This window comes from Carya illinoinensis, chromosome 2, assembly GCF_018687715.1.
Source record: "Carya illinoinensis cultivar Pawnee chromosome 2, C.illinoinensisPawnee_v1, whole genome shotgun sequence".
Classification (NCBI taxonomy): Eukaryota; Viridiplantae; Streptophyta; class Magnoliopsida; order Fagales; family Juglandaceae; genus Carya; species Carya illinoinensis.
Window position 1 is genome coordinate 6491629 of NC_056753.1, and position 17505 is coordinate 6509133.

Sequence of the window (17505 nt, forward strand, 5' to 3'; positions counted from 1 at the left end):
CTGTAGCTGAGAGATACCTGTGGTGCAGAAAACAGAGTCCCAAGCTAATCTATTTTGGCTATTAGTGCCGATGATGGAATGCCCGTGCCAAGTTAGTCGGACAGCATATATGGAGATTAGACTTTGGCTTTAGTATGAGGAGGGAACGATGGGTCACACAATCTGCGGAATGAGAAACCAAATAAGTGAAAAGATCAAGTGGCTACCCTAAAAGTCTACCAAATCTGAAAACAGGTATGGAACAAAGAAAATAGCCAAAATCTATAGACTAATGTTAGGATCATAAAGTCGGAACCAGAGTGTGAATTTAGGAAACTATAAAAAAACTGTACATGTCATAATTAAATTATCCCACACATTTTTTGTGATCTAAAGAAATATATATCACAAAAGACTGTAGCAACAAAAAGCTATTCGCTTTATACCTTTAGCCCTCACAGTATATGATTCTTTCTAAGAAAACATGACAAAAGAGACCTCCTTGCCATACCATACAGCTTGTCATGAAACTCTACTTTGTAACTAGAAATGGGAGATGAAGTGGATAGCGGACAGAATGGCAAGACTGTAATATATAGTCAGAAACATAGGGATGAGCACCTAATTTCACACATATCTTGCGACTGCTTTAAATGTTTCTGCAATCTAATTCATGATTTTAAAACTTCTCAACTAAAGTAGATTTTCTGTCATCACCAATAACTTTTGTAAATAATGGTTTATATCTAGTCCCCTGCCACATATGAACCATTTATTTCATATGAGTTTAGAAAACCAATTTTACGATGCAAAGAAGAGAGATCCATGAAAAATAGCTAGAATAATCGACGTAAATGCACTCGGGAAAGGTAGGGTGGTAGAAATCTTGATGAATCCAAAAAGAGATCAGAAAAGAAAATTATTCTTTTATTCTGGAGGCAAATAAAAGAAAAAAATGGTGCAGAAAAGTTCAGAAACAAAATGGTGCAGAAAAGTTTAGAAACAAAACAGCCAGCAGAAAAGTTCATAAAAAAAATTATTCTTTTATGCCTGGTAAGGATCACTTATAAGCAGTACAACATCAGTAATATATTGATGGGGATACACACATTTAAAATCAAATCATGGTACTATTATGCCATGATGAGCAAGACAGTATACCAACATAGTCCATATACAAAAAAACAGAGCTGTATCCCAATAGAAAGTGTTAGCCATTTACTAAATACTACAACTAAAAACAAAGCTGTATTGCTTCTTTAAAAGAGCAATACATGAGGCTAGTTCATTTCTAACAAGATGAGCAAAACATTTGGGAAAAACGAGAAGCAAAAAAATAGAAAAATATGAGCAGAAAACTGAGTAGATTACCAAGCACAGTAGATGACATCAATGTTATTAAATGGAAGAAGATACTTCTTTAACAGTACATATCTATCAATGAGAAAATATATTGATAGATTATGTCTACAAGTTAGGTTTGGGCAGAACAAGAGTAAAGTTGGAAGTACTTCTTTTTGGGATGTATAATAATTACCTCCAAGAGAACTTACAATAATCATTAAGGTCATTAGTTTCAATATATATATATATATTAATCTAACAATGTATATTATCATGATCTCAATATTAGGGGTTAGCTAGGCAAGCTCGCTCGAGGAGATGAATAAAAGTACTACTTGCAGAATTTTGGTATAATTCATGGTCCCCACTGCCAAGAGACTTTAAGCCATCAACATTAGATCGTGTCCCTCCTCAAAACCCATTAAGCCAAAAGATAATGCTCATGTATTAGCTAGCGAATGGATAGGTGTGTGTGTGATGGCTTATCCCAGCTTATAAGTTAGGTTCTACCAAATTATACATATCTGAACAATAATGCATTGGCAACACGGCACTACATGAGATGGAGATCATAGGGCGGGCTAGCTGTGGAATCAGGTCAAAAGAAAAGCAAGCAGCATGGTGGAAATTAATCCATCATGCATTAATTATATTGTAATATGTTTAAAGTATTCCAATAGACAAATCCAAAAAATAAATGCCGACTTCCAACAGTGTTCTTTCAAAATGTTAGTTTGCATTTTTAACTTTTATTTATATAAAATCATAGCTTAGCTAGCTAGCTAGCTAGGTGCATCTAGGTTCAATTCCAACAGATCGATCATTACAGCGCGCAAAAATGCTAATGATAATATACATATATATATAACTTTGACCACCAAACATGGTTGCAGGTCTGCTCTCATTTTTGTTCTCTATATATCCAATATCCTCATAACTTTTCCCTAAAAAAGAATGATGTTTCATATTGAATGTTTTCTCTTTTCTTAAATGAAAAGAGAAAAATAATACAAAAACAAGTAAGTGGGACAGTTAGTAGATAGAGACTTGAGATCATGTTTAATAAAACTGTGTATGATTCTCCATAAGCAAGCTGCAAGTAGGCCCTTCCAGGGTTATCATGTAAGTACCTTCCCCATGCCAACACGCCACTCCTCTTGCTTCATCTAATTAAATGGTGATCAGTCGATGTAAATCATCTTACCTAAATATATATATACATCCTTACATACCCTACAAGATCATATTTAAAGTTTTGCTATATATATTTTCGGTTAACTAACTTTTCTGGTGGGACGTTTTGCTCTTCTCTTACCTAAGATAAAGACACCCCCATTTATAATTAATCTTCCCAAAATTCATCCTAAATATATAGTTTCTATATAACTAAAGTACTTTCTATTTTGATGTCTTGCAATCAAATGCAACTCAACTTCACAAAGGTCCTTAAGAGAAAAGATCAAGAAGAAGTACTGCATACTGATATGAAAGAGTTGACTGTTTCTGAAAAAATAATCTGAAGTGGTTGGTGTGTCCATATTAATGTCAACTATAAGACCAAAAATAAAAAATCAAAATTGAGTTTGGGATTTCAAACAATACTAAGAAAAGGTTGAAAAGAATAGTTGGGTTAACAAAAGAACTAACAAAAAAGCTTACATGTCAACAAAGAATCTTGGATGACATGAATTTGAGATGGAAGATGGTTGAAGGGGTATGAAGATTTTGTAAGACGCTAAGCTAGTGAAAAAGTTTTTAAAAGAAATTGTTTACAAAATGAAGCATGGCGTTAGCTAAGAACTATGATGCCATGATTGAAAATAAGAAATACAAGTAATAGAAATTGAGATTGTTTCAAAGAGAACTCCGAGAATGAGAGAAAGACCTTGAATGCTACATCATTGCTATATTCAGCGGGTGATGAATACATTTTGGTTAATCCATATTTATAGAAATATTAAATGGAGATGAGATCAAGTAAGTATCTTAATGGAGTTGGCAATAAAATCCCCTGATTTGGTCAAGCAGGAAACCAACAACTCTTTGGTTGATAATTATGAAAACCAAATCTCTTCATTTGATACATATGAAAATCAAGTGTAGATAATAATTAATTTAAATCTTTGATTTGATATTATCTCTAACATACCAAAATAAAAAATAAAAAAAAAATTCTAAATCAGTTTTTCATTCTTCCATTATAGTCAAGTTATAAGCTACAGCTTTGCTTGTATGAATCATGGATGAAATAGTTATTAAGAATAAATATCTATTTCATTTTATTTTCTTAAACTAGATATATCTATTTCCCTGTTTTATCCAATATCAATAGATTTTGTAAAAGAATAAAACTTATAACATCTCTAGAGAATGTGTGATCAAGTAGTTGAGGTGCATGGGTTTATTGCAACTTGGCATTCCGAATGTAAATAAGTTAATTAGGGAGATACATTTATGATTCAAAAAATAGAGTTCTTAAGATCTTATGAATATCCTTCATTAATTCCAGCAGGAATAGTTAACAATAATAATCACTTAAGATCATGAGCAGTAATTCATGAGATGAAACTACAGAATTTTGAATAATTTTTTCATTCCAAACGGGTAAAAGAATCTTATGTGGGCGTGTTGGCTTATCCACAAGATCATATTGAGAAGGGGAGGGAAACACTTGTAGTTTTCTCAGAAAATGAAACGCTGCAAATAAAGAGCCTTAAGATTGGTGGTTATTTATGTTTTCTTTTGCTAACTGGACACCAACAACAAGCTACAAGTAAACTATGGTCAATGCTTTTTTAACACAAGTCTACACCAACCAATAGTTTGCATATTATTTCAGCTTCCAAAGTTTCTTTCTTTCCAAGCAATTTAAAAGAATATGAGGGAATACTAGTGCACAAAGTATACTAGTGTTGAAGTAAAATATTGAAGTAACTTATAATTTTGGTTACACCATGGAATGAAATAGCAATTTGAAACAAAATGAAAGAGAAAGGCATATCTGTGACAAATTTCCCAGTATCTTTTAACTACTTTAGGCTAACTGGATTGAGGAAAAATTAATGTACAAAGAGTCTATGCTAATTTATACTTGACCTAAACACAATTATTAAATGGGGAAAAAAGCAGAGGTTCTTACCAGCTGTATGTCATCCAACCGAGTGGAGGAAATGAAGGGGAAGAGGCGATACCAATAACCCTTTGCCACCAAGAAAAGGATCGTGCTGCAACAATAACAGAGGGGATTAGTATATACAAAAAGGAGCATTTTGTGGAAAAAATCTCAGCATAATGGGTCAAACACATGGGCTGGTGTTTACATTCCTAAGAGGAAAACCCAAAAATTCCTTCTGCAAGCACCAAATGGGTGGAGGCAGCGAGTTAGTGGTCATTAATCGGTGGAGGAACACAAAAACTATTAAGAAGTGATTATGCAAATTAGAGGGACAATAAAGCATACCTTCACGATGACCACTATGAGCTGAAAATCAGCATCGGTCGACAGCAAATTGAAGCCCAAATCTGCGGTGAACAGCCTAATAACAGGGCACTGTGCCCTTATGCTTAGCGAAGGGGGCTCACTACTCGGAATCGAAATGCAAAACAGAGGAATTTACATGAACTAGGGGGGAAGGGGGTGGGAAAATGGGACTCGATCCGAAAACTGAAAGAGAGCTACGTGAACGTGTGTGCCTTGTGAATCCTTCTAGCTTCAAGTTCGGTTCGCATCAAAACAGTTGGTCAAACGGGCGATTTGCAGGTGGAGGTAGGGCAAATAGGTTTTGCTAAAGAAGCTTGCGGTTAGGGAGTTCTTTGAACACGGGGGAAGAAAGGTACTATTCAATGCGAAATGTTGGGGCGGGGGGGGGGGGGGGGGGAATAAAAACATATTTACAACTTTGGCGCCCAGCTGGATCCTGTCGTAGCTCCCAGCGCCGTAACAAGTCCATTTATATTTGCAACACCATTAATTGCCGCTATTAATCAAAAAATCGTTGTAACAAATAATTTCAGCACCCTCCTCTCGGACAGGTGATGAATGTGTTAACATATTTGTAGTGATGTGAAAAACGCTACAAATAATAACCATTTGCAGCGTGTTTATTTGCAACAGTTCAAAAAACGCTGGGTTAAGTGTATTTTCTTGTAGTGACGTACATGATACTGATCTTCTTCTTCTTCTTCTTCTTCTTTTAATTTTCTTTTCTCAAATTACTCTAATCCTCAATTTGTACTCAATTTGCTAGTACTTTAAACTTCATTATTACGATTTTGATCAAGACTGATTGTTCGGGTTATCACTACAAGAAAATCGGCCTATTGCAGCGATTTTATTTTGTTGCAATTGAAAACGCTGCAATAAGTAATCTATTGCAGTGAATATTAGTATTGTTGCAATATTTTGACAACAATATACTGTTTCGTGAAGGCGAGCGCTTGGCTTTAATTGTTGCAGCGAATTCTTCATCAGCTGCGGCGAAAATGCCCCTTGCCATAATAATTAAGTTGTTGCAGCGAGGAAATGTCGTTGGTTTTGTGTTGTGGACGCCAAATCTCACATAACTTTTATTTTTTCCCCCCCGAAACCACACTGTACGTTACCCCGTAGCCCTTCTCCACTTCGACGTTCATCCCTATTTCTCCTACCGGTAATTGTTCCACACCAACTTGATACACACGGCCGGAAATCTACCTCCATTGTCGACTACACTAGAAGCCTAGGTTCTCCTCCACTTCATTTCCCTTTCATGGAAGCCCCGGTCATCACTTTCTCCCCATCCCGCGCTGTTCCTCCATCTACTATCTAACATGATTTTTCTTCTCCGATTTTCTCTTTGTAGCGGACGTTGACATTGTCAAACCTAACTCAGCGCTGTTTGCCCTTCTGTTAGGTCAGGTATCTCTGCAACTCATTTCTCTCTCAATCCCCCTTCATCTGTGCTCGATACTTTACAAAAATGGGGGCTTTTTGTTTGTAGACGTTATGTTAGATGTTTGAATCTTTCAGCATCTCCTTTCTTGCACCATTTTTACTGAAATTTAATTTTGTATTTACCTGCATTTTGGCTCCATGTGATTTTGGGTATTTGATGTTCATAATTTGGCAGTGGTAGTTTAAATTTCCTTGGTGGCCTCTGATTGACTATTTTTTTTCTTCAAATCCCTAATTCTATGACTAATGTTCCCATACTAAGTTAGGTTTTCAATAGCCTAGGAAAATTGGACAGCTAGTGTATATTAGTTTCAACTAAAATGAAATCAAAAGTTTGCTGAGAAAACGTGAATGCAAAGATGCAATACAACTCTAAAGTATGGTGTGCAATGGTACTACATTTACCTACTTCTCCCCGACCCCTTTTTCACTTTTTATGTTTTATTTTTTTTTTTCTAATGTTATGTACGTCATCTATGGCTTACAAAATTGACTCCTTTGAGATGCCTAATTGTAATTTCAAAAAGGCATTCGAAAATGTATCTTTCTTTCTATGACTTGATCGTGTTCCTATTTAGCTTATTCTTCATTTAGAATTGTCTCCTTCTACTCACATCTCCATCGATGACTTGTATAGAGTAGAATGCCAGGTCAATAGGCAGCATCGCCCCCAACATTTCATTCAACCTATGATGATCAGTACAAACCCCAAAGCTGCCATAAATTAAACAAACTGGTTGGACTAAAAGAATAATATTTAATTATAATGATGTGGTTATGAAACATATATACTTGTATAATGGCAATCTTCTCCAATTTGATATCAAGGGTAGTTGCCATATCATATATATATATATATAAATATATATATATATAATAGTTTTCATACCTTGTAATTTGGTTCAAAATGGCAATCTATCCAAGGCTATATAGCTAGGGCCCTTCATAACGGAGTCATAACATTATAAATTAGATTAATGCTTCATATAGTCCTACTCTACCACAACCATTATTGAGTAATGGCTTACATGTAGAAACAGAAATCATTTATATCAGTTTATATAAATTAATACACACACACACACACACACTATAAAAAATATAAAATTAATAAACAATGTATTGATCTACACTCTGCATTAAAAAATTACTTGCATCCCTTTAGATTTGAGTTCTAGCACTGAGATTGTTCTCTCGCTTGCACCGTTTTACCAGATCTATCTATAAAATTGATTTACTAGAACGTGGAGATAGCATGTCAGTTCAAAGAACCCTAGAGTTGAAAACTGTTGCACCATTTTGGACAAGCTTGTGCAATCACTATTGGATATTCCCAAGTTTAATAACTAAGCCCCAAAGATAATATTAATGAGTGCTCTAGATCTGTTTGGAGTTTAGGTGGAGACAATATTTGTCTGTAGCGTCTTGGCTGCAGCGTTTCTCTGGTTATGGTAAAAAGTTGCTACATTCTGATATCGATACCAAATTATGATGGGCACAATCTTTTACTGCCCTACAGACTAGTATTATCTTTGGGGAATATAAAATATATTGTTCCATGGACGATTTCCATAGATATTGAACTTGAAGCAGTTGATACAAGTGTCAACTATTAGTACACATTTTGTTGATTAATGGTGTCGACCCTGTTGAAGTGTAAGCATTCATTATTCTGTTTCAGATTCTAGAATGAGAGCTAAGAAACTTTCACAAGGACTAGATCTTCTTTAAAAGGAAGTGGATAGCTTTTTCCACTTGCTTTGTTTTAACTGAGCGTGATGCTCTGCTTTACTGTACATTCAAGACATTGGCAGCTTGTACTACTATTAGTAAGACAAAAATAAAACAGAGACTATCCTTTTATTTGTTCTCTGTTTTGTTGCTATTGTATGTGTTGTGAAATACTTATACTTCATCTCTATGCATGGAATCTTTTGTGCTTTTGTACATGAGCTAAGGTTGGAATACCACTTATTATATGGTTGTTCATTACAAAAGTAGAAGTTGTACTCATTTACTTAAATATCTTGTTATGCTAACTGACGTGATGAGGTTTAGATTCATTATGCATATGTGAATCTAAAGCTCATTAATTTTAACTTTAATGCAATCTGTTCATGACACTACATTCTGAAACAGATGTATTATTATGGGTGATTTGTAGGCTAGCTATTCAAAACTTCTGGCAGCATGTCCTCATAGATATTTTTCTTGAAAACCCTATATTAAGTCCAAACTCATATAGGGTCATAATTTAATAAACATTCAACCTGCTTAGAGATGTGCAACATGTTTGGCAATAACCTTTTTTTGACATGGGGACTCCCTGGCATGCTAACTCTCTTATTTTAGATAAGACAAATAATACATGTAGCTATACCTAAACACATGAATGATTTTTTTGGAGGGCATTTGATCTATGGTGCTTTCGATGCATAATGTTTAAATTGGTGCTTGCTTTGTGGTTTGATATGTGCTTTCTTTGGAAATATTCATTTGTAAATTTGAAGGTTGCTTCCTAATTGACTTTGAATGGGTTATTTCTAGTTGCTAGGCTTATTTGATTGGAGAGTTGGCAAGTATGGTTTGGTCGGAAAATTATGGAATATTTTGTCAATATGCTAAACTGATAGTGAAGAATGGTTTGGTTGGTTAATTGTTTTCGTGGGTTGGCTATGATATACTTTTTTTCTTTGGATAAGTAGGTTGGCTATGCTAAATTAATGAAGCATGCGTGTAGTCTAAGTTGAGGTTGGTAAAGTAAATTATCAGATAAATTACAATTCAGTTTTTTCGAGTCTATTTAGTTTAATGCATGTTTCATCTAAATAGAAGATCGAGTTTTGTGAAACTGTGGGTTTAGTTGCAAAAATCATATATCTAATTTTTTTTTATTAAGTTCTAGAAATTAGAATACAAGGATGATATTTATGAGGAAGTTTATAAAAATATAAACTTCATTGGATTGGTTTAACTTGGGAATGCCGATGGCCAGTTGCTATGTTGGTTGAACAATGCAGTAATTGGGGCAGACTTTTATCAGAAGACATTAATTGCTCTTATATATGTAACATGTTGATTAATGATGTTAGAATTGTTTTTTTTTTTTTAATATCTCCTCTTGTATGGAAATACTACAACTCCCCTTGATAATTGTTTGCCAAACCAACCGTTTACAACGATTTCAAACTTTGTTTGTTGAAGCTAATATTTGAAATTAAATATTATAGTAAGACTTAAAGATTATAGGAAACAATGGTAGAAACCAACTGCCCATTTTTGTATATGCCCCAGATTTTAAAGATTATACTTGTGTATGTGTTTATGGCTGGAGAATTATTTTTACTTGTGTACATGCTCAAGTCTGGACAGTTTGGAGATATATGTGGCTGGGCAGCAACTATGAGATCTGGTGTTTGGTTTAACATTGATTTTTGGTAAATGTTTTAAAGTTTGGCAGTTGGAAATGGATGATATATGGTTTGGATTTAATTTCATACCTTTTTTTGTATTTAGCTTGTGGGGCTGTTGGTGTATGGTTTGGATTGATTTCCAAACTTGTTTTGTATTTGGATTGTGGGCGATTGGCTGGACAGTTTGCTTTTAATTTCAGATATGATTTTGTATTTGAATCGTGGGGTTGTTGGTGTATAGTTAGGATTTAATTTGTGACCTTGTTTCATATTTGGCTTGTGGACTCTAGACAGTTTGAATTTAAAAATATTTTAAAAAAGAAATAGGATTATATTATCATTTTAGCTTATAGATACCTAGTCTAATTTCACATTATACTTGAATATATAGCTTTGGATTAAGGTTATGTTTGGATGTTCAGTTGAGCTAGGATGAAAGTTAAAAATTGAATAAAATATTGTTAAAATATTACACTGAGATTGATTTTGACTTAATATCTGGATATCTAAGTGCCATCTTTGGGATATTCATTCTTCTTTGCAGCATTACAAATAAGTACTATTGATGAGAAAGTTAAGTTCGGTTTAGACATGAAATGAGCATTTCTCTTTTTCTGTTATGAATCTGGTTTCTTGCTACTTATCTTGCATATATTAATTCCCACCTAACATCGATATTTATAGTTCCATACTTGTGCTGATTTTTCTTCCAACACTACAATATTTACCTGCATCTCATTGAGCTTTAAAGGCCTGAATAGGTTGTTATTCATATATCTCATAATTATTTGAATTCTTATATAGAATTCAAATAATGTCTCCACGCATATTGCTGAATATTATCCAAGCATAATTATGGAATTTAGTTAATTCCTTAATTATTTTGTTTAGAATATCAACTAGAGCACTTTTGATCAGTGATACAACTTCAACAAACATACTCACATTGCCACACCCTTTTATTAGGATGCTGTAACATAATAACAAATGTTCCTTTGGGTTTTTTGTTAAACCCAACCGTGTGTTTATTTGGAAAGCACCGTCAAGTTGTGGTCTGGTCGCACAAAATACTTGTGATTTGTTTGACTATACATACAAAAACAGAAGGATATCCACTTTTATTTTCCGTAATATTATCTCTTCTTTAAACTTTATCCAAACAGTATCTACCTTAGAATCACCAATCATAAAATTTGTACTCACATATTCAAAATGTCAAGGCACCCATTGGAGTTTTTGACAATGCTTTTGTTGCTTGTGGCTTTCAAAAAGTTGAAGAGATTTTGTGTTATTCTAGCATTGTGTGTTGGACCAACTCTGTTTTGCTGTTAAGGATTAAACTCTCTCTTCTCTCTCAAGCACATACTAAATCTTTTGAAATGATTCATTTATCTATAGGTTTGTTCGAACTGCAGTCTTCCCTTTTTGTTATCTTGCATGGTTGTTTCCTAAACAAATGCCATCATTGTATTTGTTTATAGGAAAATTTGAAGTCTACAATGTGAACTACAATTGTTGGAGCTTCCCACGCAAGGAAAAACTTGCAGCGCATATGACAAGGGCCCTTTTTGAGGTAATTACTGTCGACATAAATAATTTCCTTCAATTAAATTCCTTGACTGAGATTCCGTTGATATTGGATGAACAAACCATGCTATTCGCCAAACAAATAGCATGGTTTGTCTAGGCCAAGCCTAGTTGATTGTAGCATGTGGCTTCTTTTGTATGTATCTGTTACTCTTATGCTCCTGGCTTACTTTTAAAACATATCACTTGGTTAAATTCTATGTTTGAAGCCATCCTATGTATTTATTGGAGGAGAATTATTATTTCATCAGCAAATCAGATTGGGGAACACATCCTGCAACGATGAAACCAAATCCGCTACACAACCTCCCAACCTCCACACACCATAAGTTAATAATATGGTTTTTTATTACTTAAGAAAAAAAAAATTCCCGATAAAATTTTGCTGTAACTAATTAAATTTTTGATATTCATTATGCATATCTTAAATATTTGTACTAAAAAGACATTAAATATAATGTGGTCTGTGGAGGTTGTGTATCAGTTGGAATTTTTCCTAATTATATATCTTTTGTGTGATTTGTGGTTTGATGCCTATGTTATATATTTACACACCAATTGGTATTATGCAGTGTAAACCTGTTTTCTACTGTACAGTTTTTTAGTTTGCATACGCCGGTTGTTTTAATTTAAAACATGCTAGGTAGCAATGATATTCACCTTTTTATTGATATGTTTCCATTGCTAGATTGTAACGTGCATGTCATATTATTCTCACATCCGGCTAAAATCATTGTGGTTCTGGACGAGTTATAATTACATCTGAATACATATGCTTATTAGTTTATATGCCTATGTATGACCATCACATCACGCTTCGTAACCTTTCAAAATCCTAACCTTGTCTGACTTTATGCCTACACCCAGCCATATACCAATTGGAGAATCAATTTGGAGAAAATTGCGAGTGTTATACATGTGAGGTTTAATATTTAGATCTACAAGTCAAACAAGAATTCGTCATTAAACTATCATCCACATCTCCTGACACGTACTTCCTTTTTCACAAGATTCATATATCTTGCCCAAGTACTTTCGTTTACACTTGCCTTTCATAATCTTGTGAACAACAACCTACACATCTAGAAAGTAGCTAGAAGTTATAAATACTTCCATTTACTGAAGTTTTCAAACTACACGCCAACCTAACCTCCAAACTAGTTCCACTTCTACATGCTTCTTTATATGCATTAGTTTGCCATTCACCAACAAGTGGCCTTCTTGTACCATGTTTAACATGATGGCATATTCTGTTGCCCTTCAATACTCCTGGCATAGACATGCCAAACTGTTCAACACAACTTTTATCATTCCACAACGATCTTCATGACAACTCCGGTTAGTATTATCACCTCCATCTTCTCTTGTGATCCACAAGATCTGGCTTTGAATAAATGGACAATATTCAAAGCCAACCATGTCAGTTTCTCTAATTCTGAAGCCATCTTTCGTATAGCTAAATTGAACCCTAAATACTATCCGAGTAACTAATATGTTGATTTCAACCATTTTAGATGGACAAAAGCTGGATGAACTTGACCAATAGACTTCGATCGCCTGCATACGCCGAAGGGGTTAACACTTTCCTCAACCTGGCACGAAACCATTCTCAAGGAAGTGATCGCATTCGATGTCCATGCCATTCATGTTGCAATACTCTCTTCTTGCCTATCTTTGATGTGGAGACTCACTTGTACATGAAAGGGATCAATCCAAATTATACCCAGTGGATCTTTCATGGGGAAGAGGAAACATGAAGTTTCAATGACGACGATGATGATAGTGTTGCTGATTATGCCGATGACTACATTGATGATATGGACCATATGTTAGATGACATTCGGGCAGGCCAATTTGTTGATGTTCCCCAAGGTTATGATACTCCACTAGCAACTGGTGGATCTATTCCAGATCCCTCCCCAAGCCAATCTTTTGAGCAGCTACTAGAGGATGCCCGACTTCCACTTTTTTCTGGCTGTACCAAATTCTCAAAACTATCATTCATTGTGAAGTTGTTACACATTAAGACACTTGGTGGGTGGTCAATAAAGTCATTTGATATGCTACTTAAATTGTTGTGGGCCGCCTTTCCTGATGTTGAATTGCCACATTCATATGAGGAGTCAAGATCATTGGAGCAGGGTTTGGGTATGAATTATAACAAAATTCAAGCATGTCCCAATGACTGCATTTTATTCTGGAAGGAAAATGCTAATCTTAATGAATGCCCTATCTGTACTGCTTCAATGTGAGTGCCTAATACACACAGGGCTCGTCTTATCCCTCAAAAAGTGTTGAGGCATTTTCCTTTGAAGCCAAGATTGCAACGTCTTTTCATGACAGCAAATATAGCACGTGATATGAGATGGCATAAAGAGCAACAGCCAACCGATGAGTCTAGTATGAGACATCCTGCAGGCGCTGAGTCCTGGAAGAGATTTGATGACGACCATAGTTGGTTCGCATAGGATGCTCGCAATGTTAGGCTTGGTCTAGCAAGTGACGGTTTCAATCCATTCAACAATATGGCAAAACCATATAGCATTTGGCCAGTAATCCTGATCCCGTATAACTTGCCGCCGTGGTTGTGCATGAAGGACCAATTCTTCATGACAACCCTCATTATTCCTGGGCCAAAATCTCCGTCTAATGACATTGATGTTTACTTGCAACCGTTGGTCGATGAATTGCTTGAATTTTGGAAACATGGGGTACCTACGTATGATGCCTCCACGAAGGAAACGTTTATGTTGCACGCTACTTTAATGTGGACAATCAATGACTTTCCAGCGTATGGGATTCTTTCTGGGTGGTCAACAAAAGGAAAATTGGCTTGTCCATCTTGTAATGAGGGCACAGACTCCAATTGGTTGAAATATGGGAGAAAACATTATTATATGGGACATCGGCGTTTTTTGCCGGCCGATCACACCTAGCGAACGAGAAAGCATTTATTCAATGGTAAAGAAGATCATCGCAGACCACCAAGGGTTGTAGAAGGCTCTGATGTTTTGGGTCAACTGCTGATGCTTGGGGATGTCCAATTTGGTAAATCTCATCGAAAGAGAAAACGCACTGTTGAAGAGCTAAACTGGACCAAAAATAGCATTTTCTTCAAGCTACCGTATTGGGTAACCCTACGTCTTCGACATAATTTAGATGTCATGCATATTGAAAAGAATATTTTTGATAACATATTGTGCACATTAATGAACATTCCTGGTAAAACTAAAAATAATATTAATTCTCGACGTGACCTAGAGATTTTGGGATTCAGAAAAGAATTGCATTTGAAGTATGACGGTGAACGTGTTACAATGCCACAAGCATTGTATACATTACACGGTGATGAAAAGAAAAAATTCTGTGAATGGCTGGTCGATGTGAAATTTCCAGATGGCTTCGCTTCGAACATCGCGCATTGTGTATCTGTATGAGATTGTAGAATCTCCGGGTCGAAAAGCCATGACTATCATGTTTTCATGCAAAGACTATTTCCTAGAAATGATATTGCATTGGCCGTGATTGAACTGTGCAGTTTCTTCAAGGGGTTGTGTGCCTGAACCCTGCATGTTAATCAAATATCCCAGTTTGAAACTGATATTGCCACAATTCTATGCAAATTGGAGATGATATTTCCCCCATCTTTTTTCGATATCATGGTTCACTTAGCTGTCCACTTACCCCGCGAGGCGATACTTGGGGGTCCAGTACAATACAGGTGGATGTATCCATTTGAGAGATATCTTGGCAAGTTCAAGCGGTATGTTAAGAATAAAGCCCGACCAGAAGGCTCAATAGCCGAAGCCTACATTCACATTGAATGCCTGACATTTTTCTCATTGGATCTCCAAGACGTTGAGATGAAGTTTACTCGAGTGGACCGCAACATTGATGGTGAATCGGAGGACATAGATGGAATCAAAATTTTCAACCAAAAACTGAGGCCCATTGGTACTGCTTCCAACAGGCAATTATCAGATAAACTCCTTACGGAAACAACATGGTACGTCCTCAACAACTGCGCTGAGATTGGACCCTACCTAGAGTAAACATCCGTTATCCCTCAACTCCAACTTCAACATGATTTTATGTCTTTTCCCATCAATCCTTTCATGTCATTTGACTTTAGCAAAACTTACATATATTGCGGCATGGTTTATGTGTTCTCCAAATGCAGGGAGCATTATGAGAAGTGTAAGGTGGACAGCCCAAATTTTATCGATCGAACACATAAATCTGAATTTCCAACGTGGTTGAAGAAACGTGCAAGTTTGATCAAATACAACCTATCTTGATGAACCCGACCCTTTATGATTAAATTGAAAATACTATAAGTGATGACCTTCATATAAAATATTCTTGTAGGTTCAGGACCAGCGTATCAACAACCCACTTGATGTGACCGATGATCTATATGCATTAGCTTGCGGTCCTGAACGGTGGGTTGCATCCTATACTGCTTGCATTATAAATGGCAAAAGGTTCCATATGAAAGAACGTGAACTTCGGCAGCGAACACAGAATTCAGGGGTGTTGGTAACTGGGGACGAAAATACTAATAATGTAGACTTCTACGGTGTTATAAATGAGATCTTGGAGTTACACTACATGGGTTGGCGTTGGGTGTACTTGTTCATGTGTGATTGGTTTGATGTTGGTGATCCAAGACGAGGGGTAAGAGTTGATAACCATATGACTAGTATCAACATGGATAGGACTTGGTATAAGGATGAACCGTTTGTGTTGGCATGCCAGGCTTCCCAGTATTTTTACGTCAGAGATATAAGGGCAAAAGGGCGATGGTTTGTGGTGCAAACATACATGAACAGGAATGTATATGAAATTCCATCGAGGCCAACGGTGTTAGAAGATATTGATGGCTCATCAAGTGATGATGATGCATATCAAGAAACTGAGGAGTCATATGATTATGCACCATTGCAGTGCGATGCATGTCCAATGTCAACTCCACTGAGTAGGAATGATATAGAACCTATCTTGATTGATGCACAAGAAGCTACAAGTATGGCTGGTCAAAATTGGAATTCGGCAGACTTCATTAACGATGGCATAATTGATTCTGGTTCAGGAGATGCTTCTGTTGCTGGAGAATATTCAGATGAGGAGGACCTTTACACAGACGAGGAGTCTATATCAGCGTAGACAACCGGCTAAAATCGTTGATAACTTCCATATCTTGACTTTACCTTTATTGTTTTGCTGTAAATGGACAATATAAGGTATCAAGAAATACAATCAATGACTTTGATTGTAGTTATAATTATCCCGTTAGTTTTGTTTCACAATTTAAATCTTGTAATGTATGATTTAATAATCAGTCATTATGTTCATGCATTTACTACCGAATGCCCACACTATGAATACAATACTAATATCTATGAAAACTGTTGCACCATTTTTGGGACTGAAAAGTTGATAAAAATCGCAATGTATAGTTTCGTCTTTAAATGCAACTTGTACATAAATCTAGAGCTTTTCCATGATGAAAATTCCATTAATCATGTTGCCCCACATGATTAACGGACTAGTACATGATCAAGAGTGTGAAAATCTCAAAATTGACGATGGCATTGCTTCTTTAATAATGGGTATGAATTTGATTAATGCATTAATGACTTGTGTTTCCAGTCCTAGCTTCTAAGATGCATGTGTCTAGCATGATTAATGCTAGTTAACTTTGTAATTACATAGCTAGGTAGCAATGATTAAATTCCCAAGTGTACAATGACTGTCATCTATCCCTAAGTAATCATATTACAGTTTAAATCATGTAGGTCATTTCTTTGCTGTACCGTTTTTTAACTAGCTCCAACTCCATAGAGAAAGCATATATAAAGTCAAGATTACTGCATATGTATTTATTGTCCGACAGCTTGTTAATGAATTGTGTATGATTATTGTTGTTCTATAACCAGTAACCAGGTCAACGACAAACACACAGACGCAAATAGAAGAAAGTTTGACTATAAATAACATCGCCCTGCAAGAAATGACGAACAACCCCGGAGGTAAATATGTTCACATTAAGTACTTCCTTGTACTCGGTAAACAATCAATGACTTTTTCATGCAAATAGTTCCAAGCCAATTCTTGGTGGGTACAATTGTTAAAAAGATGAGCATTCATGCATCATCTTCCGAACTAATGAAAGTATATTAAGGTCGTGATTGCTATATACGTGTATTACACAGAAAAAAGCAATACTAATATCTGCAGTAGAAATTA